This window comes from Pectinophora gossypiella, chromosome 8, assembly GCF_024362695.1.
Source record: "Pectinophora gossypiella chromosome 8, ilPecGoss1.1, whole genome shotgun sequence".
Classification (NCBI taxonomy): domain Eukaryota; kingdom Metazoa; phylum Arthropoda; class Insecta; order Lepidoptera; family Gelechiidae; genus Pectinophora; species Pectinophora gossypiella.
The window spans coordinates 1,678,243-1,693,548 of record NC_065411.1 but is presented as its reverse complement, the minus strand read 5'-3'; the positions used below and the strand labels follow the sequence as shown (position 1 = coordinate 1,693,548).

At 37.3% G+C, this 15,306-nt stretch overlaps 1 protein-coding gene across 1 annotated transcript in view; it reads left to right on the top strand.

The window, feature by feature from the left end:
* Nucleotides 1–15,306, top strand: part of LOC126369010 (uncharacterized) — a 49,507-nt gene that overhangs the window by 24,605 nt on the left and 9,596 nt on the right. The gene's annotated exons all lie outside the window — the stretch shown is intronic.

Here is a 15,306-nt window from a genome sequence, read left to right as displayed (position 1 = left end):
TGCGAAATGACGTAAATTCAAAAATGTTACATTGACCTTCAACATGTTTTTCCATGATAATTACGTTGAATAAATAATTCTGATTTCTGATTGACGTTATCGTACACGCGCATCTGTGTGTGTGACGTCTGACGCCATACGATTGAAGACTAAAGTAAGACCGAGAAGGTGCGGAGTGTTGCCATTCTATACGTAGTATTCTTATTCTATGCCACCGGAGTAAGCATGAACTATGAAGATCCATTTGCTTCGATCCTGATACACTTCTCTTGCTTCCTCTACATTAATCAATCGTTTCATACACACACGCCGGTTCAGAGTAGAACTTTGGCGGCTCAGTAATAACCCTGACACCAGCGTTGATAGGGTTGGTATTCCGCCTCACAAAGGCAAAGATGATACTCATATCTAAGAGAGGCTTTGACTTTGCCGTTGAAAAACTATTGTCTTCGCACATTGACATAGGTCGCGATTAATTGACTAACCGCAAAATAAATTTGTAAACGCAGAAACGTATTTTGAGGGTTCGTAACGTCAAAAGGAAAAACGGATTCCTTATAGGATCACTTTGTTGTTTGTTCGTTTGACAACTCTTTTTCTCGAGAAAGCTTGGAGGTATCAAGTTGACATTAACATAGTAAGTAGTAACTTACTGATGTAAGCACGTAGTCTTTTCGTGAGCCATGTTTGGGAATGTTCAATTAGGAAAAACTTACGTTCCAAATATTTATATAACTTTTGTCTTCCATCATCAAACGGTTCAGTATTATATAAAAGTGTATTTGAATCAGCCGTTCGAATTTTCAATCACTTACCCACCGAAATAAAATTGTTAGAGACATTTAAAAAACGTCTAAAAAATTGGCTGGTTGATAAGGAATTTTATGACTTGAATGAATATTTTCAACAACAATGATATTTAAAATTGACAAATGTTTATGTGACTAATTATGAGGTACTTACTTAATTCCTTGATGCTTAATACTGACATTATTTGTAATATTGTACGCCCGACATGACACCTGCATGTAAGTATGTAAGTATCTACACAGCTTCTCAATAAAAGTTTCATGTTTCTTGTTTCTTGGACCTTTCGCGGTTCAATAAGAACCTTGACACGAGGGTTGCTAGGGTTTAAACCACTTCACAAACATGATAGAAGAAGATTAAGTATAGAAGAGTCGCTCTCTCTACACCAATAAGAGCTTGGAGCGAGCTTGATTGATACATAAAACAGATCATCTAGTTTATAAATTCCTCAACATTTTCCTCGTAATCCCGCTAGGTCAACATGTAGGTAACTAGGTATCCTAGACTGGGCTAGGTCTAGTGCGTCTACGAGTCTCGATTGGAACGAGACGAGTCCACTTTCTTAGGTCCGAAATGTTCCGATTTTACATTTAAAATAGGTAGGTACGGGTGAATATCAAAATGTGTCAAGTTTGGTGGCGACTGTCATATAATTTTTTCGTGAAAAATTGGGGAAATTGGGAAAATTGGAAATTGAAAAATTCCTTTCTCATGTCGGAACCGAGGATCCTTTTGGATCTTTTTCATGTCGGAACCCAATTTTTCACGAAAATATATGAAATTTCGCCACCAAACTTGAAATTTTGAGATTCACCCGTACACGTGTTTTTGTTATTGTTCAATATCTTCACGTAATGGGAAGAAGGATAATAGGATTGCAAAAGCGGTATATAAAGCAAAAGTTCATGCCAGCCGGCAGAGGAAGACCGAGAAGGACTTACGATGACCAAATTGGAGATGTCCTTAGAAAAGGTTTAATACGATCTACTCTGAACCGGCGTGCGTGTATGAAGCCACTGATGAATGTGGAGGAAGCAAGAGAAGTGTGTCAGGATCGAAGCAAATAGAATTCTATAGTCTCTGCTTACCCCGGTGGGAAATAGGCGTGAGTTTATGTATGTATGTATGTTCACGTAATGGGAGATTTTCTTTTTCAGGATTTTAAAATAAAAATAGTTCTTAAGAACTCGTTGGATGGCGCTTAGCTAACTAACTACGTTACTAGGCCATTGCCAAGATGCCACATTCTGATAAGAGATTAATTTCTTTTTCCTTGTTATTTGTTCATTTAGAAAATAATTAAGTTGTGTGTAGTAAAGTGTATTTGATTTGATAATTATTGTGACATGTATGTTTCGTTTTATGATTTCAAAATTACATCGAAGATAATCAGAAATGGGTGAATATCAAAATGTCAAGTTTGGTGGCGAACTTTCATAAATATTATCAAGGAACAAGTTACCTCGTAGCTAGAACTATCCTTTTTCATGTCGGATCGGAACCCAATTTTTCACGAAAAAATAATATGAAAGTTCGCCACCCAAATAATACATATAACGTTCCGTTTCTTGAAGTAACCTACCAAGTTCAGCGCCATCTATCCAGCAGCTAGGTAACAAATAAAAAACCAAAAAAATCTGTCATTATAAGTACCCATATTTTTTGTGGTTTTCAATACACTGGCACATAATGAAGAAATTAATACTACGTAACAATGCTTCCGATTCTTGAAGACACCTCCATTTTTAAAGTTTTGACTAACATTTTCTAATCCGGTACAAGAGAAAGGGTAACCTGTGCGAATTAAGTTAACAGCCCCGTGAAACTGGTTGCATATCCACGAGATGACCAGTTTATCATCATCATTCATCTCCCTAGCTGATAAGGGATAATTCCCGTTTTTCACAGGGTCCGCTTACCTAACTCAAGTCAGTCGATTACATAAGATTACTAAATCTTTTATGGGGCAATGTACACGTTTTTACAATAAGATTCCCATTGACATTCAGAATTTGCCTTTCAACTGTTTCAAGACAGTAGTTAAACAAAAACTTTACAAAAAAGGTTACTATAAAGTTAGTGATTATTTAGAAGATATGAACGCATGGGATTAACTGTCTGAGAACTGATATTAGGCAGCTAAATTACTTAATTGTATACCAATATTTTATATTTATTTTTATTTTTAGAACGTCTAGGGCCCTGTGCCGAGGTTTTTCTTGCAGCTTCTTTTCCCCGGCTATACAGGTTGTGAGAAGCTGCAGTAGTTTTAGACGGATGAGACGTTCGTTATGTAAAAATTGACGATTCAAAGTGTAACTATGTTACCAACTGAATAAAGTTATTTTTGAATTTAAATTTGAATAACCTGAAGATTTGACATGTCTGGGTTTTTACAGAAGCAATTCCCTTACTGACCTTCCAACCCGCGAAGGGATAACCGGCCCAATACAGGTTAGGTCACATATCTCCGAAAATGCATTTCTCGGAAATGTGGGTTTTTTCACAATGTTTTCCTTCACCGCTGAGCACGTGATAATCACTTACGATCGAAACGTGAATTCGAAAACAAATTCGACAATCATTGATTTGTGTGTGTGTGTGTGTGTGTGTGTGTGTGTGTGTGTGTGTGTGTGATGACCAGTTGATCGATATGGATTATATTTATGTTGTTTTTTTTGTCCGGGGCTCTCTTTTGTTGCTCGTCTGTCCCGTTATAAGACCTAGTCACTCTAGTGAGCCACTCTAGATTCTCTAGGCATAATGTCTATTTGCTCTACATAGCGTAATCAATTCAGTATAGCCAGCCGGACATCCTAGCTACACGGATTCTAGTACAGGATGTTATTTATTGCACTGCTGGACGATTCGCGATACTGTTTACATTGACATAATTATGTAGTTGTAAAATGTAGTGCATTAAGTTTTGAGTAAGCTATTTAGAACGTGATTTTTACGTATAATAAGAATTCTTTTCAATAGATATGGTAGTTTTAATCCAGGCAATAATTTGAAGTTTCAATTTTTACCCAGAATCTAGACACGTAGGAGCGTGTCAAGCCAAGTTCAACTAACAGAATAGCGAGCAGCACCGTGTGTAATATTTACACGAACCATTTGGACCCACTTTTGGCCACCCTCATAATTCAAAAACTATTTCTAATACACGTGTCAAAGGCTCATATATTGATACTTGCAAAATACTTAAACGGTTATTATAATATTGCCGTCCAAAACTCGTCATTTTTATCCCTGACTGACCAAAACTCTAAGCCAGTTCCAGATGACCTAGAAAGTTAGTATATCATAATATTGAACTTGGCTCTCATTTTACATTTATGTTTTTATTAGGATGATTTATTTATTTATACATCAGAGTGTCGTTTTAAATAAGAACTTATGGGGTTTTCAATACAACGCGACAGTAATGATACAATGCGTGGCCATACAAACGGAGTCGAGAAAAGAGAATGCCAATTAACGGCTTGTCTTCACGGGGCCTTTACGCGGATCTTCATAAGATATAAAAGTAAAACCTGTCATCGGTAACCTACATAATAGTTTGGAACTGCACCAGGTTAGTACTGTTGGAATTATATTTACTCATAAAGATTTGTGACTTAAGCTTTTTGTCCGCGACCTTGTTCGCGTGGACTTCGGTTGTCCATCCCTTTTCATCCCCTTAGCGGATAATTTTCGATATAAAATCTATCCTGCTCTTTCCTATATCTCAAACTATCTCTATACTTTCATCTAAATAAATAAAAAACAAACTAAATCGTTTCAACGCTTTAAGCGTGAAAAAGTAACAAACAGCCAGATAGAGTTACTTAGCATTTATAATATTACAGTGTGGATAAAAGTTAGAGCTGTCACCAGTTAGGGACTGTACCGAAAAGTATCAACGCCCGAAGGACGTAATATACGATCCCGACGACCCGATTACTCTGGCCATAGACGCGGCCAATTACAATTACAAAACTGTATATGTGTAGCGTCTGGGTAAATACGAGATTTTTATATGGGGTGTCTGGGGTTTGACACATCAAAGCAATTCATCTAAAAAAGCAATATTGCTATTCTTTATTTATTTATTACCTCGCGACAACACACTTCAGAACCCCGATACCGACCCCGCTGCCGTGGTCGACGATTTTCCTCATTCAGCGCTTACCGCTATCGACCCACTAGGGTCAAATATTATACTCTCAGACCACGCCTTGAGTCGAGGTTCCAGCCCAACTGGCCACCCTCAGGCCTGTTGTCTTAAATTTTGTACCGGATGAGAGCCCTCAGCGCTCCCCATTTGTCCAGGCAAGTAGTTAATGCCATGTGCGGAAAATCTACAATAAGTCATGTCAGAAAAATACTTAATAGTTTGGAACTGCGTCGGGTATTGCTAACAATTTTTAAACTTAGTTTTAAAGGTCCGTGCCCATTTCACCGTATCATACCATTTACTATAAATTGCATAAAATATTAAGCATGGTCACACTCAAACAGTTGTTACCTTACTGGAATAATGTAAATTAACATTTACACTTACACTCTCAACACACTAATACTCTCTCTCTCTCTCTCTCACACACACACACACACACACACACACACTCACACACACACACACACACATACACACACTAACACCACTAATATAGATCTTATAAGTTTACACACATACCCACTTGTTTTTAATGTTCCTCTTTTTTTTATTATTGTTTTTATTTTTATTATTTTTCTTTATTGTTCATTTATTTTGTACTTCTTTATGTTTACTTCATTACCAATACCAATGTATCACATAGAAGAGCGGGGCTACTAACACAAGTATTTGCTTAAAAGTTGTCCCAAACACGAGTATTGTATTGATTTTTGGTAAATAAATAAAAAAAAAATTTTTTGAATTTTTTTGAATTTGAATACCAGGACCGTATCCGTCCTGGGTCCGGCACATGCAAATAAATATTCGTTGTATGAATTTCTACGGCGCAACACCCACTAGACCGTTCCATCACTAACCATCACCGTAGCGTGCCATGCACGGACCAGCCAGAGTTCCCGGTACATACGGGGACAGAACGGGGTTGCTCCGTTGCAGTAGGCATAGTACCGTCCGGCACGCGCCGGTCCGTGCCTGACACGGTCCTAGGGCGGTCCTAGGGCGGTCAAATTCAAATTCAAATTCAAAAATATCTTTATTCAGTAGGTAACATAGTTACACTTTGAATCGTCAATTTTTACATAACGAACGTCTCATCCGCCTAAAACTACTGCAGCTTCTCACAACCTGTATAGCCGGGGAAAAGAAGCTGCAAGAAAAACCTTGGCACAGGGCCCTAGACGTTCTTTAAAAAAAATAAAAATAAAAATAAACATAAAATATTGATATACAATTGAGTAATTTAGCTGCCTAATATCAGTTCTCAGACAGTTAATCCCATGCATTCATATCTTCTAAATAATCACTAACTTTATAATAACCTTTTTTGTAAAGTTTTTGTTTAACTACTGTCTTAAAGCAGTTGAAAGGCAAATTCTGAATGTCAATGGGAATCTTATTGTAAAAACGTATACATTGCCCCTTAAAAGATTTAGTAATCTTATGTAATCGACTGACTTGTAAAGCAAGTTTATTTTTATTCCGGGTATTAACAATGTGCCGATCGCTATTTTTTGCAAATAATCCTATATGTTTTTTTACATATCTTAAGTTTTCAAAGATATATTGTGATGCCAAAGTTAAAATATTAATTTCTTTAAATTTATTTCTAAGTGACATAGGATAAGTGGTCCTAGGGCGGTCCTAGTATGATCATCATCATCATCGCGTCCAAGCCGTGACCAACGGCGACTCCTAAATGTCTATCCCAGGTCGTTGTTATGATAGGCTCTAATGTGGCTAGCAAAACCGAACTTCGATTTGATAGTTCAGCCACTTGGCGCAGAATAACTGGCCAGCAGAATTAAACGTAGTATGATACTGTGTAGTGGGCACAGGCCTTTAAAATTACTAATTATTGACTGATTATAATAAAATAAACAACCTATAATACGGCCCTCTGCTGGGCACAGGTCTCTCAATCAACCAGAGGTTCTTATTTGTGTTTGGTGTTTGGAGCATACTCCACTACGGATTGATGGAGAGGGCATATGGTTATTTTGCGGCTTAACGTGCCTTCCGAAGCACAGAATCATCTTCTTAGTCAGATAATGAGGTGTTTTTTTATCGTCATCCATCCACCTATAGGTATTATATCTATTAAATCCAAAAGAATGGAGTTACAAAAATAATCGGTGATATTTTTCCTTAATAAAAAAACTAAAGTAATTTACCTCTTTTAACTTGTCATTGCCAGTACACAGCCTATAGCAACAACGACAAACTATTAACATGCACACCAGTAGTTCCAAATAGTGTTAAAAACTTGTAAAATTCCAAAAACAATCTCTGCAAACAGTAACAAAATTAAAATGCGGTCGAAAGAACAATATCATCTCAAAAAGTTACCGAAATGCATCAAAAACAAACGCAAACTTAAATTTGTAAGATTTTTGTTAAATGGAACGACCAACTTACGTTTTAACAGCTACGTAAAAAGTTTAAGCTTCAGATTACAATGTTAAGTTCTGTTCCGGAAACGCAAAGTTAAAGTTGTAAGATTCTTTTATAATTGCTCCAGATTATGTACAAAACTGGTAGGCCCTTTCAAGGCAATTCCGTTGCCAAGTGCTTCGATCGAGGATTAAAAAAATAAAATACTGGGCAAGTGCGAAATACGTTAATTTAATAGGGTTCCGCAGCCCCGAATAATATTATTACCTTGTCTCATTTACATTTTTTGTGAATTTTCCTCAATATTAAGCTTTGAGCCGTAATAGTATTTGTTTTTTTAAGGCTTTTTTTAATATCATGAATAGAAATTTTAATTTTTCCAATTCCATGATGACTAATGATTTTCTTTAACCTTTCATCTTCCGGAACGCAGATCTTGGCAGTTAAAGAGTTAAATATCCAATAATGAACAAAATAATCAAATCAAATCAAATATACTTTATTGCACAGAATTAAAATTTCAACAATCAGACATAACACATGAATACAGTACAATTTGGGCGGCAATAATCGTTGCAAGTATGCCTACCCTTCTCTAGACACAAGCGTGATGCTTAATTATATTATGCTAATCGTTATGTAGAATTATTTCGGATAGCTTCATTAGCAGTGCTATGTACCTTCTTACTTATTAGTAAGAGTAATTCTTAAACACTTACATATATTTATAATCTGTACAAATAACAGCTGGCCAATAGTAGTCGTGAAAAGCGCAGTGCTCCTTCTAAGTGATTAGTTTCATAAACTCGTTCATTTCACGAGCTTGCGCTGAATTTTCAGCATTTATCTTAGAAATACTGGGTGTTAGTGACATCGTAACGAATACTGAGAGGGATGATTCAGACCATGATTCTGGGTTAATATCTAGTGGAATTTTCCGTCGCAAAATTCATGAAATTTTGAGTTTTGTTTTTAATTATTTTCAATTCCATATTGTGCTTTTAGCTGCATAGAACCCAAATTTCAATAAAAAAAACAATAATGACAAATTATCGAAAATTTTCGATGTAATGGAGACATCAGCTGCTCGAACGGGTCAACGGCCACACGCACCGCGGCGCGCGCCCCGCTCCGCACGCCCCGCTCCGCGCGCCCCGCGCCGCACGCCGGCGGCGCGGCGGCGGCGTGGCCTACAAAGTAGGCACTACGAACCGATCCTATTTCTTTCTCTGTCTATCGTAAATTATAAATTTATTTTATTCTTATTCTTAAATGGACGGATAATCAACAGGCATAAAATTTATGGAATACACGTCAATTTTAAGCAGAAATCTAAAACAACCGACAGAATTAAGTTACCAGCGAGATACCTTTTTGATTCGACCGGGTTATTCATTCATTTACTCATAGGAATCAGGGCCATTATCTACCTAAAACAGTTGAAACAGTAAATAATTGTATTCTTTGTTGTCATTAGAATAACTAACAACCAACTAACACAACCACCACAGATTAGGTAATTAGTTACCTACTATGTCAACCATCCACCAACTTAGTATGTAAGTACCTACGCAAAACCTCGCTACACAAAAATCGAGCGAGATCGCGTCTAGAATTGGGCGGACACTCCGCCAGAGTGTTGCCTATCGATATTCTATCGATACCTAGTTAAAAAAAAACAATAGTAGGTACCTATCGATAGATCTTTTAGATCAATACCCATTATTGTTACAAAGCAAGACCTATCGGTACTATCGCTAGTATCGATCTAAATGTACTATCACTACTTTCGATAGTTTAGACAATTTTCAAGTTCAACAATTGATAATCTACCTATCGATAGTTCGGCAACTCCGCCGCGTAGGCAATGTCGGCATGTTCAAAGAAAAAAATTGTCCGAGAGGAGTGATCTTATTTTTCTTGTTACATGTTGGTACCGTACCGAGGTACTAAGTACTAAGTTATTCGTGGTTTTAAATCTCATAGTTAAATCATCAGTAAAGAACTAATTAAACCTATCCTGTTCTGTGTACAATATTCATGTAACGGCTACGTGCTTACATAAGTACCTAGTAGACGGGAGCAACGACTTAACGTACCTTCCGAAGCACGGATCATTTTACTTTCGGACAATCAGGTGATCAGCCTGTAACGTCCCAACCAAAGGCCTTATAAACAGATTTTTGTGATATGTCCCCACCGGAATACGAACCCGGACCCTCCGCATCCCATCGCTCAACCACTGGACCACATAGGCCAAGAAGGTTCTAAGACATAATTAAAGGATCCTGGGACGCAAGACCTCCGAGTTAGGGGTTGTTTGATCTGTCTTGATGGATACTCGGACGTGAATAGCCTCACGGATCAAGGGCAACGCGCGCCAATAAAGTAGGCATTACGAACAGATACTAGGTACTTCTTTGAGTTGATAGGTATCAAGTGAAGTTTCCTGTCGCCAAATTCATAAAAAAAATTAGATTTTTTTCAGTCCCATATTGTGTTTTAAGCTGCATAGAACGCACATTTAAAATAAACAAATAAAAATTACTAATTATTAAATTTTATCAATGTCATTAATAATAATAATAACGTATCTACAACTTCAGCTATGCGCAGGTGAATAGCCGGCGCACGGGTCAAGGGCAACGCTCGCCAATAAAGTAGGCATACGAACAGATACTATTTCTTTCTCTGTCACTTGCACCATAAACATACTTCTCTCTCTCTCTCTAGTCGTCGGCTCGACTCGGCCGCGGCCGGTGCGTCGTCGGCGCCCTTAGTCGGCGCCTTTGATGCTTTGCGCTAACGCCGCCGCCGCGCGCTTCCGCTCAGTCGAATACTAAGCTTGACCCGAATCGCGTGATGTTTTTCGAGGATATTTTTTTCGTGTTTGTTTCATTCTGTAAATGAGTAGTGTCGACTATGATGATAGATCATAGACCATTTACTGCGCAAAAGTATGGAAGATTGTTGATGTTTATTAAAGAGCAAGGTGTTGTGTTTGTGAGTGCGTGTGATACCTACCTACCGCGGAGGAAACGCGATGTTGCATACCTACGTGACGTGACATGTTCTAGGGTACCTACCTAGGTACTTCATCCGAAGGAATAACAATTAAGGTAAGGCAAGAGTAGGGTTTTTATTGTTAATGAGTTAGGAACGTTTTAATAACTGGTAGGTAGGTACCGTGCGTGAAAAATCGTGGCAGTAGGTGTTCTACTTCAACAAACAACATTTTTAAACGTTGAACCACTAAGCATCTAAATACAAGAGAATGAAAACTCCTACCTAGATATCAACATCGTATCACGCACGCGTAACGTAGCCGCGCGTAAGTTTAGCGTCTGTGTGGCGCGTTGTTCGACTTACATTGCGGCACAGTAAAAATTGAAAATCTTAATTAAACATTTGCGACAAGAAAAACACCCACCATCGTTTTTAGTACAATAAAATAGGCGTTCCATTTTTTTTTTCGTTACGATGTCACTAACACCCTGTATATCTCCACAATTCTCTAAAATGCTGTCCGTAAATTAAAGAAAACTTCAGCAAAACTTTAGAAGCAGTTGTGTTTAAAACTTTGCGTGCATTCACCCATTCGTCTACAAAATGGCTGCTCTCATATTTCACTGCGGAACCCTAGAAATTGTTAAGTGCCTGCGGTTTCGCCGGTAGTTTACGGATGGTGAAATCTTAGGATCAATTTCTTGTAAAATCTCGTTGAACAAATCGCTTACATTTTGATACCTACAAAATCGTATAAAGTATTTATGAAAATAATTATGTGACGTAAATATACACATCGTCCATTCAGGGGTTTTGTGATATGTTATTTTAGAAACCTATTACACATAGTAATTATAACTAATCTGTGCTTATGCACCTATAGGTACGTTTTAAGAGAATCAGAAAAGACATCACTTCAATAATGTCAAAAGTATTCATGACAGAATAATGATCTATTATAAAATTCACTGTTATACATTGTTTTAAATTCACTGTTTATCGGGCGCAGCTATGCAGGAATAGGATTTCATCAAAATTACATTTTTTTCTACCTAGAGCCGTGTTAGTTCAGAAGAAGGGTTGTGTCTCAACATAGAATAAAGAATAATACTAAGTACGTCTCTCAATGTGATCTCTCGAGTTTGAATCCCACTAAACCAGTGATTTAAACATCATTAAAATATTATTTCAACATAGGTTGTGTATTACTGTAGGTAACACAAAATATCACATAATAATCGAAATTAAAACCACTAAAGAGCTTTCCTACCCAAATACATTAGCCACCCAAAATGTTCTCATTTTGAAAGACGTATCCGTTTTCGAAAGAAAAAGTTTAAAACAAAATTGTGTTGTAACAAAATCTGAATTCTTTATGTGGGAGGCACAAGTACGGGTACAGTTGACTGAAAAAGTATTGGCTGGTGATGGAGTGACGCAAAATGTGACATGACAGACATGCAAGAATTGAACGGAAGCGATTGACCAAGCAAAAAGCCTTGTAAAGCTAAAGGCAATGTAAGATAATGTATCAGTTGGAGTTAGTATTTGAACAACAACGCAAACTAAAAAGCTACAAAAAGCGACAAGAAGTAATCATAATTTATGATTATGCAATTTATTTCGCAACAGTATTATGACATAATTTGACTTAAAAAATAAATCTATAGGTACACAAAAAATACCCAGACTTTCAACGTTCCCTGTATGAGTGTTAGTGACACCATAACGAAAACTTTGAGGGATGTTTCAGTATTTCCTCAGTATTTATTAAATACGGTGTCACTAAAAACTGTATGTGTTTTACTAGCAAAGTGCCTGTAGTAAGAGTTTGTTTTTTTTAAAGTCACTTTTTCAGAGCCCACTTTTTACAAGATGTAGCACATAATCTCTCCTTTTATCACTTGAACCACATCTTTAATTGTCCATCTCGAGTTACGTTTACTGTTAGTAACTGTACCAACTTGCTACAGTTTCGGACGGGCCAGTTTTTTTTTAATTACCGGCGGCAACGACGCGACGTGCACGACAGCCATTGCGGTATTATATTTTTTGTTTTTCTTTTTTCATATGTCGATGGAATTTCGTTTTATTTGATTTATTTATAGAATTAATTACTGAATAGGCTTGAAATTGTAATTAGGCCATTTTAAACTTAGAATCTTGTTTGTTTTTTGCTTGATAGAGCTTAACCTGTAGAGATTTTTTCAAGTGAATTATTGTATAAGTAATAAGATTGTCGAAAGAATATTGATCGTGTAGTGGTACCTTTTCCAGAGAACATAATCACAAAACCTTATAACTAATATATAAAACATTTTTTATTACAATTTTTATTTAATATGATGCCACGCCACGCCACATCGTAGGTAAGTACTTAATCTTCGTCGGATCTATGTCGCAGATTATAGCGAGACGTTAGGTGTTACAAGTATTAAGTACCATTATTCATAATGCCACAGACTTTCCTTAGATTACATGGAATATGAAATATTCTAATATGTCGAGATATAACAGAAAGTTCCGTGATTTTTCCTTATAAGTATATGTGGGATCGTCAAATTCAAATTCATTTATTCGTCAATATAGGTAAAGGGTTTGAATATAATTTATGTCGCACCTTTCGGAAGACGAATTTAACACATAATAATAAATTAAATCACAAAAAAAACAAGTAAGAAATAAACTACGAATAAAATTGCGTTCGTTCAATCGTTCAAATAAAATTACACAATAGAAATCAGAATACGAAATTAACCATAAATATCATTTACTTACAAAAAAATCATCAATGGATTAAAATATTATACATATATGGATATTTTTTAGAGAACATAGCCTGGAAAGTCCTTCATTAAAAAATAGTCAACTTAAATTTCATCATCACCAGCCCATTAACGTCCCCACTGCTGGGGCACGGGCCTTCCCTATGGATGGATAGGGAGATCGGACCTTAAACCACCATGCGGGCCCAGTGCGGATTGGTGGTTATTAACGACTGCTAATGCAGCCGGGACCAACGGCTTAACATGCCTTCCGAAGCGCGGAGGAGCTCGAGATGAAAACTTTTTTTTTGTGGTCACCCATCCTTTGACCGGCCTCTGCGAAAGTTGTTTTACTTCAACAATCGCAGACCGAGCGCGTTTACCGCTGCGCCACCGAAATTTCCTAAATATATCCCTTGTTATTACACCTAGGCACAACAAATCTTCCACCCATTAAGTATTATTCTAATCAAAATAAAGTGAAGCAGGCGCGGCATCTCACGGTAAATCTAAACAGCGCCATCTACATTTTTTTAGAGAGCGTAGCCTGGAAAGTCTCTGGAAATTCATTAAAAAATTGTTAACTTAAATTTAAATCTCATTAATTGGTTACATTGTCTAATAAATAAATAAATAAAATAAAATATATTTATTTCAAGCAACATAAGGCTCATATACAATACATTTGACACAATACAATAAAATAAAAACAAAATAAAATTAAATGACAATTAAATTAAATGAAATAAAATACAATGAAAATAAACTGAAATAAAATTAAATTAAAATGAAATAAAATAATACATCGTTATAATGTCGTCGTGCGAGGAAACAGACAAGATGCACCCTTGAACAGATTTTTTTAACACGCAGAACAAAACACACCATTCCATCTCGGCTCTCACCCTACGTCACCCACCATTTCAAAATCATTCCTCTCTTCTTCTATCGTGTGGGTTGTGAGGTGGATTACCAACCCCATCAATCTTGGTGTCAGGGTTATTATTGAGCCGCCATAGGCCCCTGACATGACTCCTCTTAATACTTTCATTTATAGTAGTGTTTTGTTATTAGCTTGTAGGCAAGATTGTAATATTATGAAGTATTCTAACGCTTTAGTTAAAAACAATTCGTTCACTGAGTTCATTTCAACTCAATCATCTCCGTGGTTCAGTGGTTGAGCGTTGTGCTCACGATCTGGAAGCCCCGGGTTCGAATCCCGGTGCAGTCAAATCACAAAATTTACTTTATAATCCCTAGTTTGGTTAAGACATTAGATAGTTATAATGTCGTCGTGCGAGGAAACAGACAAGATGCACCCTTGAACAGATTTTTTTAACACGCAGAACAAAACACACCATTCCATCTCGGCTCTCACCCTACGTCACCCACCATTTCAAAATCATTCCTCTCTTCTTCTATCGTGTGGGTTGTGAGGTGGATTACCAACCCCATCAATCTTGGTGTCAGGGTTATTATTGAGCCGCCATAGGCCCCTGACATGACTCCTCTTAATACTTTCATTTATAGTAGTGTTTTGTTATTAGCTTGTAGGCAAGATTGTAATATTATGAAGTATTCTAACGCTTTAGTTAAAAACAATTCGTTCACTGAGTTCATTTCAACTCAATCATCTCCGTGGTTCAGTGGTTGAGCGTTGTGCTCACGATCTGGAAGCCCCGGGTTCGAATCCCGGTGCAGTCAAATCACAAAATTTACTTTATAATCCCTAGTTTGGTTAAGACATTAGATAGATAGAGCTAGTTATAGGCCTGACAATCCCGACGACCCGATTACTCTAGCCCCCGACGACCGCGATTACTCTAGCCATAGAGGCAGCCAATCAGCTCGCGACACCAAACACTTCAGGACCCCGATACCGACCCCGCCGGCGTGGTCGACGATTTCCCTCATTCAGCGCTTATCGCTATCGACCCACTAGGGTCGATTAATTCTTTCAAATATTTTTCCTCTCAGACGACGCCCTGAGCCGAGGTTCGCGCCCAACTGGGCACCCTCAGGCCTGTTGTCTTAAACGTTGTACCGGGTGAGAGCCTTCAGCGCTCCCCATTTGTCCGGCCAAGTAGTTAATGCCATCTGCGGCAAATCTACAATAAGTCACGTCAAAAAAAAAAGCCTGACAAGGCAATTTCTTTTTTTTCAGCCAGTGTC